Below are 16131 nucleotides of genomic sequence, written 5' to 3'. Positions count from 1 at the left end.
CCCTGGCCGCTCGCATCCTACGTCATGTCCGCTATTTATTAGATTAATCGAGTACATCGACCAGCGTATGAACTGCTCGCTATTCTTGTGGTTGGTTTTTCCTACCTCAATCTTGCGAGCAGTTCTGACTATAAAATAACCCAGTGACGTGGTCAATTACGCTGCTGTATTAATTATACACACCCATAAAACGCCCGTTTTGACCTTTAAGCATGCCTGCGTTCTGATCTCCACTCCCCGTTTTCAAGCACCCTCCCCTGTTACCACCCACATACGCCTCCTCCTGTCACTCAAAATAGCAGGCATTCGCTATTTAGCGAACAAACGATTTTCGGCCGCACTGACTGGTTCGCGCATGTGTATTACGATCCGTACGCATGCGCAGTTGGGCAAACATCGCTCGGAACGAACGAGCGGCCGCTTACGAGCGGCTCTGAATCAGGCCCTATGAGCTTAGTTTCATCCAGAGATGTTTTTGACTTTTGGTAGATGTTTTTTTTCAGGTGTGTTCATACAGTATTCACTCTCCTTTCCTCATCCCACTTTCTGTTCAGAATATAATACATTCAAATTTCCACATTTTATATGGTTTGACGATCATGTAATGTACACATGTGCAATACATCTGCTTCAGCACACATACACTTCTTTTCAGATAAATCTGATTATTTGCGCTTCAAGAGTATAGGACTAAACAAAACAATGAACAATATTTTATTGCATTTAAAGCAGCACACACTTTTGCTTTGCATATGTTTGTAGTAAATAACATAATTTGCTATGTTATCTAACATGATACAATCTTTCATCCTAGCTAAAATCCTTCGAACTACATTCATTTGGTTAACCAGATTTTGACTGCTCAAATAAAATCACTAATTATTTTCCATGGTGGAAGGAGAGAGAAAAGCTCATATAGAACTCATTAAGTAAAGTAAAGAAAGAAAGTTAATATTTCCTGCCAGATCCCTATATGCGCGTCCAACCTTTATGTACACATAGCCATTACTAAATGAAAGCACATATACTAATAATCAAATGTGTTTGTTTTATTATTTATTATTTCTATGCTTCAATTATTTTTAAGATGCATTGTTACATGTCTGCGTATAAAGGAGTAAATAATATATACCTGTCAATATACTTGCCCAAATGGTGTAGTAGGCATTCAAATCCCGACAGCACAAGCATAGCACTTGTGAAGATCCCGATAGCTAGTAAGGTAAGTATAACTAACCCTATTTTCCCCCCTAACTCTCCCTTAGGGGTGCCTAACCCTAACATCCCCCCAAGTGCCTAACCCTAACCCCCTCTAGGTGCCTAAACCTACCCCCCCCGTTCCTGCAGCCTAAACCTAAGTCTCCCAGGGGGGTGCCTAACCCTAACCCCCATTCCCCTAGCCTAAACCTATCCCTCCTGGGGGGTGCCTAACCCTAAGTCTCCCCGGGAGCCCTGACACCTAACCCTCTCCCCTGTGGCTGTCCGCACCCAGGTTACCTTCGTTCGGGATGCCAGGCGTCGGGCTCCCAGCGTAGGTCTAATGACAGGCGTCGGGTTTTCGACACCTGTCATTAGTACCTTGCCGGGATTTGACAGTAGGGAAGCCGGCGGTTGGCATTTAGAACGTCGACTTCCTGACTACATCCCTTGCCCAAACATTGTTCCAGGGAACAAACACACAGACATTGCGTCAAAAAGAGAATATCATGTACACAGACTTATTACAGCTTATGGGCCTGATTCAAAGATTTTCGCAAAGCCAATATTTACGCAGATCGAGTGATTGTTTGCAAATTTGCATGTGCAAAAGCCGCTCTGCACATGCAAAGCGATTGCATTGCAAACGCACTTATACAGAGGAACCATTTGGAAAGTGAGTGACAGGCAGTCAGCGTTTGGTTGGTGGTTAGAAAAATGCAAGTGTGTTGGACCGTTAAAACGCCGTTTCATGGGCGTGCAAAAATTAGCCATTGTGATCTCCTTCACATCATGAGAGCTCTCTGTGTCAGGAGAGTTGCAGTGTTTGGGGCTGGTCAGGCTTGACTAACATGCTGCTTGACTGCCCGATATATATCAATGTTTATGCTGTTGTACCTCATCAGATGGATATGTCCCTATGCTCATGCTCTGCTTTGGAAGGCATTAGCATATTTTTAGCAACTGTGGGCCTGATTCAGAGCCGGACGCTATTTGCAAACGGTCGTTCAGAAAAAGGGGCCGGCTATTTAAATTGAGCGCTTGCTCTTTGCGGTCTGTTGACGCCTCTATGTCTGAGCGAGCAAATGAAACATGCGCTCGCTATTTTGTAAAGACGCCCCCTGGCCGTTTGCATCAAATGTCATCTCCGCTATTTATTAGATTAATTGAGTACATCGAAAGGCGTCTGAACTGCTCGCAGTGTTTGTGGTAGATTTTTCTTCCCGCAATCACTGCGAGCAGTTCAGGCTAAAAGACAACCAAGTGACGTGGTCGATGACGCTGCTTTGTTAATTATGCACACCCATTAAACGGACGTTTTGACCGTTTGGCACGCCTGCGTTCGGATCTCCACTCCCCGTTTTCAAGCACCTTCCCCTGTTACCACCCACTAACGCCTCATTCTGTCACTCAAATTAGCAGGCCCTCGCTGTTTTGCAAGCGCACGATTTCCGACCACAATGACTGGTTGGCGCATGCGCATTACGACCCATACGCATGCGCAGATGTGCGAACATAGCTCTGAGCGAGCGAGCGGCCGCTTACGAGTGGCTCTGAATCAGGCCCTGTGTTCCTTCAGAGAATTGAGTTGCGATTGCATAAGCGTAAATCTCAGATTCAGGCCCTACATTTGTACATAGCAAACTCTATGGTTAAGTGTGTAAAGAACTAGCTTCTATTCTGTAACACAATTTAGGTCACTATAACTTAATTTTTTAGTTATTGGGAATTCTAAACAATTTTGACATGGTGGATATATTTAAAACATGATTTGAACTAAATACAAAACATAATTTAAATAAATAAAAGTTTTATTGTTTTATATGTTTATATTACTATGATGTTTACCATGTATCATGCTATATAATGTCATGTTGTGAATTAAATAATAGTAACAGTAAGTAACTCCCAGAAGCTTTAAGATGTGATCCATAGTTATAAATATAGTAGCTTTGCCTTCAAATGAGAAAAATATATGTTTTAATATTTTTTCTAGATTTGTATTTTTCTTTTTCCCTTTTTAGTGTATTTTGCGTGTTATTTTAAATATTTTATATGTTTAAATGAGTGCACAATTTCTTACAAGTTGTTTTGAACTTGCTGAATTGGCAACCTTTAGACTAAATACACTGCAAACTCTGTGAATAATAGATGGGATATATCCAGGGAGAGCGAGAGTAGGGATTTGTGTGATTTACATTATTCCCTGGACCCTAATTGTATAAAGTACTTCTACCTATGTCTTACTTTTTGCACAGAGTAACAAATTATCATATGTACCTGCATAGTGTAAAAACCGATTCATGTTAAACCATTACTTTTGATGGCTTTTATTTTAACTTGCTGAACTCCATATAATAGAATACTGTCATTTACTATGTCCTTTAAAATCACTTGCATTGTAAGTTAAGAATTTAGGGACTGATGTAGAGCTGCATGCAAAGGTGAGCTGTAGGTGGACTTGGTGCGCACTGCACATGATCAGGAGCAGAAAACATGCATTGATTGGCAACCCAGAGTCACATGTGTATCATTTGCAATTCTACATGTGGCTGAATGGATGTAACAAGACAGTAATAGAGTGTTGAACAGGATGGGTACGGGATGCCGGCACTTGGGATCCCGGCGGTCAAAATCCCATTTCTGGCATCCCGACAGGGTTAGGATACCGACACCTGCCAGTAGGTATCCTCCCCCTCTCCCTACCCTAACCCTCCCTCCCCATTGCCTGAACCTAACCTCCCCCTCCCTGCACTCTAAACCTAAACCTCCCCCCCTAGTGCCTAACCCGTAGCCATAACCCTAACCCTCCCCCCAACCCCACTACTTACCTTCAGGATATCAGCGGTCGGGACGCCGGCACCAGGATTCTGAGAGGTGTCAGGTTTCCGGCACCGGTATGACTATTTGAACAAGCGGATTCACAGAGGCAGTGCCTAAAGGAGGCACGGCCCTGCATTCTGAGTACCAGGAGGCATAACTACCGTGGCCAGGCTTTTGGGCTAGACCGGCCCATCAGGCCATTGGCCCATCAGGCCATCGACCCTTCTGGCATTTGCTATAAGAGCCAGATGGCCGGTCCGGCCATTCAAGCAACTTTGCACATGGACAAATATACACATATAGTTCTGTGCATGCATTGTGGACACAATTATGGCAACTTGCATGCAACGCTGCATTTGCCAAATGTCCATACATCAGCAATCTGAAAAAAACTATTCAACGATTTTGTGTTTTTTTCCTTGATTTCACAATTCTCCAATCCACAATATGCATACATTACAGATAGTTTTCAGTGATCTGCAGATCAATTTCAGCAAATAACAGATATTACAATTGTGAAAGGGTCATCATTTTATTAGTAAAGGTTGGCAAATCGGTTGATCGTTACCATACACTAGCAATCTACAGCCCCGATTGGTTGGTGAAATCCAACATTTTTAACCACCTGATTTACTGATTCTGATAATTTTTTGGCCGGAATCAGCAATCAGTGAACCCCATACATTGCATACATTACACAATCATCTACAAAACGGGGAACTGCTCCCAATTGATTGCTGATCTATAATTTGTTGAAGCAAGAAGTAATCCAATATTAACGATCTCTTGTCTGATCCACCATTGCAGGACCCTCCCCAGGTATACCAACACATACTGCATGCCCCCATAATGTAGTGGCCCACATGCCCCATATTAATACACCCTCTGCCACAATACCAACCTTGCCCCATATGCCCCCATAATGTAGTGGCCCACATGCCCCATATTAATACACCCTCTGCCACAATACCAACCTTTCCCTATACGCAAACTTCTTCTCTGTTGGCTTCTCAATGCTGGCTCTCTGGATGAAGCTGACGGTAACCTCAGCGTCACACTGGTGGGAACTCTATCCCATCATGTTCACTGTCGATTACAATGCAGCCATATGGATACAGACATATTTCCTTGCTGGCAGCCACAGAACGTTATTAGCATACTGACTGTGTCTGTGTCAGTATGGCCGCATAGCCAGCTGTTCAACCCTTTAAATCTTAGCACCTCTCGTGGTTGCACTGCTCAAACATGCCTTGAGCCGGCCCTGCACCATTGCTTCACTTTCTTGTAAGACATTCTATTGTTAAATGACACTTGCAATGGTCTGCTGTTATAATAAGCTGTATTAGGTAAATGACTTCAGCTCTCAGCATATTCTTCCTGCATTGTATTTGTATGTCCCAGCCTCATAAGCTGTATTAGGTAAATGACTACAGCTCTGAGCAATTAACCTAGAAGTTAAGTAGTTTATCACTGCATACTAGCTATAGCTGATGGTTTTGAATTTATTTTTTTCTGGTTTTGTTTTCTTTTTTAGCTTATAGATATATAGACCCAGATGTTAGCTTAATGGTATGTGCTATTTGTTTAAGTTAATTTATTACTAGCAATATTAGTGGGAGTGTTTTGGGGGTTGTTAGTAATCAGTGGTTTTACATGCCAGGGCTCCTATGTAAGGTTCATTAGTAGGCTGGAAGCCTTTGCTGGAGTGCCCTGTCTCATAAGTGCCCTATTTAAAAGTGCCAATTACATTTTAAATCGATTATTGGCGTTATATCAGCATTATACAGAAGTGAAACAGAAGGAAACCCACCGATCTACAAACAAACAACAACCTAAACATTAATTTGACAAAGTGGGATGAACAATTGTGAGTTCACATTCTCCATACTACAAGATTCTGTGGACTACATAACCAGGACTTTCATTACTAAACTCCCTGTTTGGTGGCTACATAAACCTGGTGCCTCCCTTGCTACTATTTGTGCTGGCTCTGTGCTTTACATATAATCTTAATGCATACTTTACTGTGTTAATGTCAGTTTACCTCTATAATAATTAGGGGTGAGCGGGTTCGGATTTCTGAAATCCGAACCCCCCCTAGCCCCCCCGATCCGAGGCCGATCTGAGTCAGGCTCGACTTTTCCCGCCTGACCCGGATCTGAAATCGAGGCAAAATGTCATCATTCCGCCTTCAGGGTCTCGCAGGTTTAGGATTCTATATAAGGTACCCGCGTCAGCGCCATTTTCTCACTTGGCTGTAGACAGTGAAGAGGGAGGGTGGGAGTTAGGGCTGGCTGGGCAGTGTAGTGCAGTGTAGTGTTGTGCTGTGCTGCTGTTGTCCATAGGGGCTGTGTCCACTCCTCCAAAGTCCATAGGGGCTGGATGTGTTGTGCTGTGCTACTGTTGTCCATAGGGACTGTGTCCACTCCTCCAAAATCCATAGGGGCTGGCTGTGTTGTGCTGTGCTGCTGTTGTCCATAGGGGCTGTGTCCACTCCTCCAAAGTCCATAGGGTCTGGCTGTGTTGTGCTATGCTGCTGTTGTCCATAGGGGCTATGTCCACTCCTCCAAAGTCCATAGGGGCTGGCTGGACTGTGTTGTGCTGCTGTTGTCCATAGGGGCTGTGTCCACTCCAAAGTCCTGTGCAGTGTCCCAGTCCTAAAGGGGTGCTGTAGTGTTGTCCATCAGGGGTGCTCCCCCCAAGTGCAAAAAAAAATAAATATTTTTTCTGTGTTTGTGAATTGTGTGCACAGTAGCCGCATGTGCATCAACAAAGTAGAACCAAGTGTGCGCCTGTGTCATAAGTAAAGGGCCGGCTGGCTCGTCCGTTAAAGGGTGCTGTAACCCCCAAAGTGCACTTCAAATAATATTTTTTTTTTCTGTGTTTGTGAATTGTGTGCGCAGTAGCTGCACGTGCATCAACAAAGTAGCGCCAAGCGTGCGCCTCTGTCATAAGTAAAGGGCCGGCTGGCTTGACCGTTAATAGGTGCTGTAACCCCCAAAGTGCACTCCAAACAAAATAAAAAATTATTTTCTGTGTTTGTGAATTGTGTGCACTGTGGCCGCATGTGCATCAAGAAAGTAGCGCCAAGCATGCGCCTGTGTCATAAGTAAAGGGTCAGCTGGCTCATCTGTTAAAGGGTGGTGTAACCCCCAAAGTGCACTCCAAACAAGATAAAAAATTATTTTCTGTGTTTGTGAATTGTGTGCACTGTGGCTGCACGTGCATCAACAAAGTAGCAGCACCAAGTGTGCGCCTGTGTCCCATAAGTAAAGGGCCGGCTTGTCTGTTAAATGGTGCTGTAAACCCCAAAGTACACTCCAAAAAAAAATATATATTTTTTTTTTTGTGAATTGTGTGCGCAGTAGCCGCACGTGTATCAACAAAGTAGCGCCAAGCGTGCGCCTGTGTCATAAGTGAAGGGCCGGCTGGCTTGACCATTAAAGGGTGCTGTAACCCCCAAAGTGCACTCCAAACAAAATAAATAAAAAAATTTCTGTGTTTGTGAATTGTGTGCACTGTGGCTGCACATGCATCAACAAAGGAGCAGCGCCAAGCGTGCGCCTGTGTTCGTTAAAGGGTGCTGTAACCCTCAAAGTGCACTCCAAAAAAAATAAAAATATATATTTTTTTGTGTTTGTGAATTGTGTGCGCAGTAGCTGCACGTGCATCAACAAAGTAGCACCAAGCGTGCGCCTGTGTCATAAATGAAGGGCCAGCTGGCTTGACCATTAAAGGGTGGTGTAACTCCCAAAGTGCACTCCAAACAAAATAAAAAAATATTTTCTATGTTTGTGAATTGTGTGCACTGTGGCTGCACGTGCATAAACAAAGGAGCAGCGCCAAGCGTGCGCCTGTGTCTCATAAGTAAAGGGCCGGCTGGCTTGTCTGTTAAAGGGTGGTGTAACTCCCAAAGTGCTCTCCAAATAAAATAAAAATATATTTTCTGTGTTTGTGAATTGTGTGCACTGTGGCTGCATGTGCATCCTCAAAGCAGCAGCGCCAAGCGTGCGTCTGTCTGTTAAAGGGTGGTGTAACCCTCAAAGTGCGCTCCACAAAAAATAAAAAATTCTTTTTTTTCTGTCTTTGTGAATTGTGTGCACTGTAGCTGCATGTGCATCAACAAAGGAGCAGCGCCAAGCATGCGCCTGTGTCCCATAAGTAAAGAGCTGGCTGGCTCATTTCTTAAAGGGTGGTGTAACCCACAAAGTGCACTAGTCTCCAGCAAAAATAAAAAAATATTTATTGTGTTTGTGTGTGCCTTAGCCGCACGTATATATCAATATAACATAAATGGAGAACCAAACTTTCTCTGATAAAAATAAAATAGGGAAAGATCAAGAACCACTTCCTCCTAGTGCTGAAGCTGCTGCCACTAGTCATAACATAGACGATAACATGCCATCAACGATGTCTGCCAAGGCCGATGCCCAATGTCATAGTAGAGGGCACATACATTCCCAAAAGACAAAGTTCAGGAAAATTACCTTAAAAAAAACATTTAAATCATCTGAGGAGAAACGTAAACATGCCAATATGCCATTTACGACACGGAGTGGCAAGGAACGGCTAAGGTCTTTCCCTAGGTTCATGAGTAGTGGTTCAGCTTCACATGACGATGGAAGCCCTCCTCCCACTAAAAAAATCAAACGAGTTAAGCTGGCAAAAGCACAGCAAAAATTGTGCATTCTAAGAAGATATCAGAAATCCCCAAGGTTAGTCCAAATGTGGTGGCGGTTGCGATGCCTGACCTTCCCATCACTGGATGGGAAGAGGTGGCTCTTTCCACCATTTGCACGCCCTCTGCAAGTGCTGAAAGGAGCACCCACAGTCCACTTTCACCATTCAGCGGCTGCGTGCTGAAGACTGGAGCACCAGCAAACACTCTAGAACCTGCCCTGCCATCACCTGAAGCAAGTGGTTGTGACGCTGTAGAACTCAACCCTCTATATGCTTCAGAGGATGGAGGAGCAGCAAAAGGCCATTCAAGCCTATACATCCACCTATGACATAGGCAAAGGAGGGGGTATGCACCTGACTCAAGCGCAGTGGAGAATGATTTCCGTGTTGTGCAATGTTCTCCAGCCCTTCGAACTTGCCACACGTGAAGTTAGTTCAGACACTGCCAGCTTGAGTCAGGTCATTCCCCTCATCAGGCTTTTGCAGAAGCAGCTGGAGAAAGTGAAGGAGGAGCTAAGATGGAGCGATGCTGCTCGGCATGTGGGACTTGTTGATGAAGCCCTTCATTTGCTTTGCCAGGATTCCAGGGTGGTCAATCTGTTGAAATCAGACGACTACATTTTGGCCACTGTGCTCGATCCTAGGTTTAAAGCCTATGTGGTGTCTCTCTTTCCGGCTGACACAAGCCTGCAGTAGTGCAAAGACCTGCTGGTGAAAACACTGTCAGCTGAAGCGGTACGTGACATGTCAACAGTTCCTTCATTTTCTCCCGCAACTGGGGATGCCAGGAAAAAACTTAGGTATCCTAAGCACCTAAGCAACCCACTGGCGGTGATGCAGGACAGGCAGGACCAAGTTTGGACATCTGGTCCGGACTGAAGGACCTGGCAACAATTTCTGACATGTCTACTGTCACTGCGTATGATACTGTCACCATTGACAGAATGGTGGAGGATTACATCAGTGACAGCATCCAAGTAGGCATGTCAGACAGTCCGTACTTGTACTGGCAGGAAAAAGGGCAATTTGGAGGCCACTGTACAAACTGGCTCTATTTTACCTGAGTTACCCCCCCTCCAGTGTGTACTCCGAAAGAGTGTTTAGTGCAGCCGGGAACCTTGTCAGCAAAAGGCGTAGGAGGTTGCTTCCACAAAACGTGGAGAAGATGATGTTCATAAAAATGAATTATCAACTCTTCCAGAGAGACCAGCCTCCAGAACGTACAGAGGGACCTGTGGTGGTGGATTCCAGCGGGGATGAATTAATACTCTGTGAGGATGAGGATGTACACAACACTAAAGAGGGTGAGGAATCGGTGGATGAGGAGGATGAGGACGACATCTTGCCTCCGTAGAGCCAGTTTGTGCAGGGACAGATTAATTGCGAGCTTGTTTTGTGGGGGCCCAAACGAACCAATCATTTCAGCCACAGTCGTGTGGCAGACCCTGGCGCTGAAATGATTGGTTTGTTAAAGTGTGCATGTCCTGTTTATACAACATAAGGGTGGGTGGGAGGGCCCAAGGACAATTCCATCTTGCACCTCTTTTTTTTTTCTTTGCATTATGTACTATTTGGGGCCTAGTTTTTCAAACTGCCATCCTGTCTGCCACTGCAGTGTAACTCCGAGATGGGCCACGTGTTTGTGCCGTCCACTCGTATCTCTTAGCATAGTCATCCAGCTACCTCAGTGCAACCTTTTAGACATAAAAACACTATTGTGAGGTGTGAGGTGTTCAGAATAGACTGGAAATGAGTGGAAATTAAGGTTATTGAGGTTAATAATAGCATAGGAGCAGAAAAACCCACAAATTCTGTGATTTTAGCTGTTTTTATGCTTTTTTTTAAAAAAAATACAGATCCAAAACACAAAACCCAGAACCCAAAACACAGAAGGGTGGTTTTGGCAAAACCAATCCAGATCCAAAACATGAAGAAAGATCCAGATCCAAAACCAAAACACAAAACACGAAAAGTGGCTGGTGCACACCCCTAATAATAATGTACTTTTACCTTAGCTCTTTTTCCAAGTCCTATATAATCTAGCTCCAACCACTGTCTATTTTATTATTTAATTTCTGCTCCCACCACATCTCCACTTTTATTATACTCAATAATAAACTTTTGTTGTACAGACACTTTTCCCACACTGTGCTCTTACTTGCATTTCTGGACATCTGCACGCTCTTACATTCTTTCATCATTCCTACTTTCAACTTTTTCTTCCCCTATTTACCTCATCCTTACCATGACCATGTTTTCTTCAACTCCCACCTTCACTCAGTGTCTCTCTAATCTTTTGTTCTGCCCCCTGCTTCCACCTTTATCCTTTCCCCCTTGTCTCCTCCACTTCCTCCTGCCCTTATCTACACTCCTCTGTTTACCTTCTTCCACATCTTCTCCCATTACTCCACTTTCATTCTCTTATACTCAACTGGGGTCCTACTACATTATTGCTAATCCCTCCTCCCACCACCCTCTCCCTATCACTTCACCACACCTCCATCCACATATCATTAATCTTCATCCCTGCCCACTTTCTACTGTCTTCCCTTCTCACCTCCACGCTACAGCAACCCTGATAATCTCATTCAAATCTCTCCAACAAACTTTGTCCCTCTATCCTGTGCCCTCTGGAATGCCAGGTAAGTCTCTAATAAACTGGTCCCAACCCATGAGCTTTTCATCTCCAACTCTCTGAAAATCCGAGCCATTACTGAAACCTGGATTTTACCCTCTGACACCACTTCTCCTGCAGCTATCTCCTCTGGGGGCCTCACCTTTTCCCACACCCCTTGGGGATCGCCATGGTGGTTGTGTTGGGGGTCCTTCTATCCCCCGGTTACTCATACCAACCCATACCCTCTGAACCATCCCTTACATTCTCTTCATTTGAAGTCCATGCTATACACCTCTTTCACCCAGTATACCTCCTAGTAGCTGTCATTTACCGTCCCCCTGGTCCTTCCTCCAAATTCCTTGACAACTTTGCTTCCTGGCTCCCTCACTTTCTCTCCTCAGACCTTCCTTCCATTATTCTAGGTGACTTCAATATTCCAATTGATATCCCCACAGAATCCTCTGCCTCCAAACTCCTCAGCCTCACATCTTCATTTGGTCTCCCCCAATGGACCTCCTCACCCTCCCTTGTAAGTGGCCATTTGCTTGATCTGATCTTCACTAAACGTTGTGATATTTGTGTTTACTCCAATTCCCCATTCCCCCTTTCTGATCATCACCTTCTCTCTTTTAACCTGTCCCTCTCTCCTTCCCCTTCTCTACCTCCAATAGCCACCATCACGAAGCGTAACATTGAAGCTATCAAGACTTCCTTTTCTTCCCTGCTTGACTCGCTTCTATCCCCTATTCTCTCTCTCCTGAACAAGCCACTTCCCTATACAATGCCTCCCTTACTTCGGCTCTGCACTCTGTTGCTTCGGCGATCACTACTCACACTCACAGATCTACTCCTCAATCCTGGCATTCCAAATGCACCAGATACCTGCAAAAGTGTTCAGGAACCGCCGTGCGACAGTGGAGAAGATCACGCTCTAAGACAGATTTTCTCCATTTCAAATTCATGCTCTCATCCTATAGTGCTGCTCTTTCCCTCTCTAAACAGTCATATTTCAAGATCCTCATCTCCTCTCAGTCCTCTAATCCCCAGCGTCCCTTCACCACTTTCAACTCCCTCCTTCGCCCACCACCTCCTCATCTCCCCTCCTTGCTCTCTGCCCTTGACTTTCCTACCTACTTTACATCTAAAATTGATTCCATACATCAGGACGTCATATCGAACCAGTCCCCCAGCTCTCCACCTCCTCCTTTCCCAGATCACTCCTCACCATCAACTTTACCAACTCTAACATCCTTCTCCCCTGTATCTGCTACAGAGAGGTAGTCATGGCCCTCATCTGGCCCTCCCCCTTTATCCTATCCCCTCCTGCCTCCTCCGCTATCTCTCTCCTGCCTGCTCCCATCTTGCCCATCTCATTAACCTCTCCCTCTCATCAGCCACTGTTCCTTCTGCAATCAATCATGCCCTTGTCTCCCCCATTCTTAAAAAATCCTAACCTTCTCTCTAACTACTGACCTATCTCTCTCCTCCCTTTTGCCTCCAAACTCCTTGAGCAGATTGTCAACAACCGCCTTACCGCTTTTCTTTCCTCCCACTCCTTCCTTGACCATTTTTAGTCTGGCTTCCGTTCTCTCCACTCCACTGAAACTGCCCTCACGAAAGTCAGCATCAACCTCCTTGCTGCCAAATCCAATGGCCACTACTCTATACTTATTCTACTTGATCTCTCTGCTGCTTTTGACACTGTGGACCACCCTCTCCTGCTTCACTCCCTTGGTCTACATAACACTGCCCTCCTGGCTATCCTCCTACCTCTCTGACTGATCTTTCTTGGTTTCCTCTCATGACTCCTCTTCCCCTCCACAGCCTCTTACAGTAGGTGTTCCCCAAGGTTATGTTCTTGGACCTCTCCTATTCTCCCTCTATACTTCCTCTCTAGGTGAACTCATCAGCTCTTTTGACCTCCATTATCATCTCTATACTGATGATACTCAAAACTACCTTTTCTCCCCTGATCTCTCCCCCTCTCTTCTGACTCGTATCTTCAACTGTCTCTCTGGTATCTCTTCCTGAATGTCCCAGCAATTTCTTAAGCTTAATATGTCTAAGACAGAGCTGATTGTCTTCCCACCCTCCCACATAACCTCACTTCCCGCAATTTCTTTATCAATTGATGGCATAACTATCTCATCTAGTCCCAAGGTGCACTGTCTTGGAGTTATCGTGGACTCATCCCTCTATTTCAAACCACATATCCAGAACCTTCGCAGTCCTGTCGTTTCCATCTCAAAAATATTTCCAAGATCAGACCCTATCTCACCCAGGATGCTACAAAAACCTTCATACACTCACTGGTCAACTCCAGATTGGATTATTGTAACCTCCTATCTGGCCTCCCCAAATCCCATCTCTCTCCTCTCCAGTCTGTCCTTAATGCTGTTGCATGGCTTACCTTCCTCTCCAAATGCTCTACATTTGCATCCCCTCTCCTACTAGGCCTCCACTGGCTCCCCTTCCTTTTTAGAACCCAATTTAAGGTTCTCATGCTCGCTTACAAAGCCCTCACCCAATCTTCTCTTATATACATCTCTGATCTCATATCCCTTCACTCTCCTCTCTACTCTCCTCGTTCAACTAATGCACGCCGCCTTTCCTGCCAACTGATTACTTCCTCCCACTCCCGCCTCCAAGATTTTGACTGCACTGCTCCCCACCTCTGAAACACTATCCCACTCCCCATCAGTCTCTCCACATTTTTGCAATCCTTCAAGCGGGCTCTCAAGACCCACTACTTCATCAAAGCTTTCCAGCTATCATTCTAACTCCCTGCTACGTGCTCCTTCCTCCCCATCTACCCCATCTGTGTCAAACCTGTTTGTCTTCCCCTCCCTTTTAGAATGCAAGCTCTTACGAACAGGGCCCTCTACCCACTTGTGCTTCTCCCTACTTTAGTTTCATCTACTTTTTACTCACCACTAGGGCACCTAACACTTGGTTGCTTATGCTCTGTTGCTTATCTGGGTGTTATGGTCGCTAATGTAGCAATATATATGATCCATGGTCCTGTATTGTTCTGTAAGTTGCTTGTCAACAATTTGTTTATGTACTTTGTAAGGCGCTGCAGAACACTTGTGGCGCCATATAAATAAATGATAATAATAGTAATAATCCATTTACTTGTCAATCTAGCACCACTGTCAAATGAATGATCCTTTAAAAAAATTAAATTTTTGCATCCTTTCATATGTCTACGTTATGGATCCTCAGAAGTTTCAGGAAGGATACAGTGCTCCATTTGGATTAATAGAGTAATATATTTAAATGACATTGCAAGCATTATATGAAAATTGTTTTTGTTTTACATCCTTAAAAATTGTTTGTCATTTATTTTTATATAGCCTTTAATATTTCACAGAGGTAATGTATTAGTAATAATATTATTTTCTCATTTTTATATGATTTTTCTGATATATGAGAATGCTATATCTCATTAAAAGCTTTTGTTTTTGACCTTTAAGGGTAAATTTACTAAAGGTTGATTTTAATCAATTTTGATCGATTTTAAACTGATCTAAATTAATGTTCTGTTTCAGGGGCTAAATCGCATATTTACTAACAGACAATTTTTTTATATTGATTGCTAAATGTTAGTAAATGTGTGATTTAGCTCCTGAAACATATTGCATTATATATATTTAAAAGCTATCTAATCTACCTTTAGTAAATTTACCCCTAAGGGCATATTTATAATGTTATTTTTACTAAAATAATGTGAAAAACTGGTGTTTTCACACCCTTTTAACATTATTTTAGTATGTAAATGTAAAGGGCAATTGGAGTAGTTTTTGTGAAAAACTAATCCAATGCCTTCAATTCACATTGTTTAGTAAGTAGATCACATTTTCCATACTTGTAATGGGAAATGTGATCTGCCTGATATTTACTACAAATAAATTGTAAAAAAGTACCGGGAAAGCCCTGTGATAATAACACCAAGAGGGCGGAGTCACGGGGGAGTTCGCTGGTAGTGGTAGCTGACAGCGGCGCTTGCACGGACACATACTGTATTTTTTTGTGAAAAATACATTGGCAATTATGCGAAGTGGATTCACAGGGACAGGGCTTTATCGCAAGCACTTTCCATGCATGCAATTTTTGGTACAACCTTGTGATGTATTCAAATATCGCATTGCGACTTTGACCATATCTATCATAGCCAGTCCGCATCTGAGATGCGGATTGTTATAAATATGCCCCTTAGAGACTAAAAACCATTAGATGTTTTGAATAGAGTACATATGATCATAAAATTTAAAATTATTTTTTATTGTCTTGTACTAAGAATCGTACAGCACACAGTGTAAAGATTTTACACTGTGTACTGTATTTCATACACTGAGTAGTATGAAATATATAGATAATTAGAAAATAACATAAAATAGTGATTAATTAAATCAGATTGTTTGAATAATTACGTATTTTTTTGGGAAAATGACTGCAGCCTTTTTTAAGCAACTTTACTAATAAATATCTGCAGATTACAACTATACCTACTAATCCAAATTGTAACAGTAATGATGTGTTACATAACTGGGGAGTGACTTGTACATCATTGTATAAATTATCTTTAATAACTAATAGAATCAAGCTACTCTATCTATCTATCTAAATATATATAATATTAAAATGTTATTACTTGTTTTAAACATGTCTCATTAGAATATGAGAATTGGCCATCTTTTTTCTCTGCAATTTGTCTATAAAAGAGGATTAGCATGCCCCTTGTACATTGTGGTAAAAATGGACATACAGGAAAAATACACACAGTGATCAAAAAATCAGACTTAAAGTTGCAT

The 16131-nt window shown here is 43.3% G+C and overlaps 1 protein-coding gene across 1 annotated transcript in view; it reads left to right on the top strand.

Annotated features, from left to right (window-relative positions):
* The window catches only part of GLRA3 (glycine receptor alpha 3), a 226743-nt gene that overhangs the window by 178187 nt on the left and 32425 nt on the right, over nucleotides 1–16131 (top strand). The gene's annotated exons all lie outside the window — the stretch shown is intronic.

This window comes from Taudactylus pleione, unplaced genomic scaffold (genome assembly GCF_031769625.1).
Source record: "Taudactylus pleione unplaced genomic scaffold, aTauple2 ptg000021l, whole genome shotgun sequence".
NCBI lineage: Eukaryota > Metazoa > Chordata > Amphibia > Anura > Myobatrachidae > Taudactylus > Taudactylus pleione.
The sequence above is the reverse complement of the archived record's forward strand: the minus strand, read 5'-3'. Positions and strand labels throughout refer to the sequence as shown.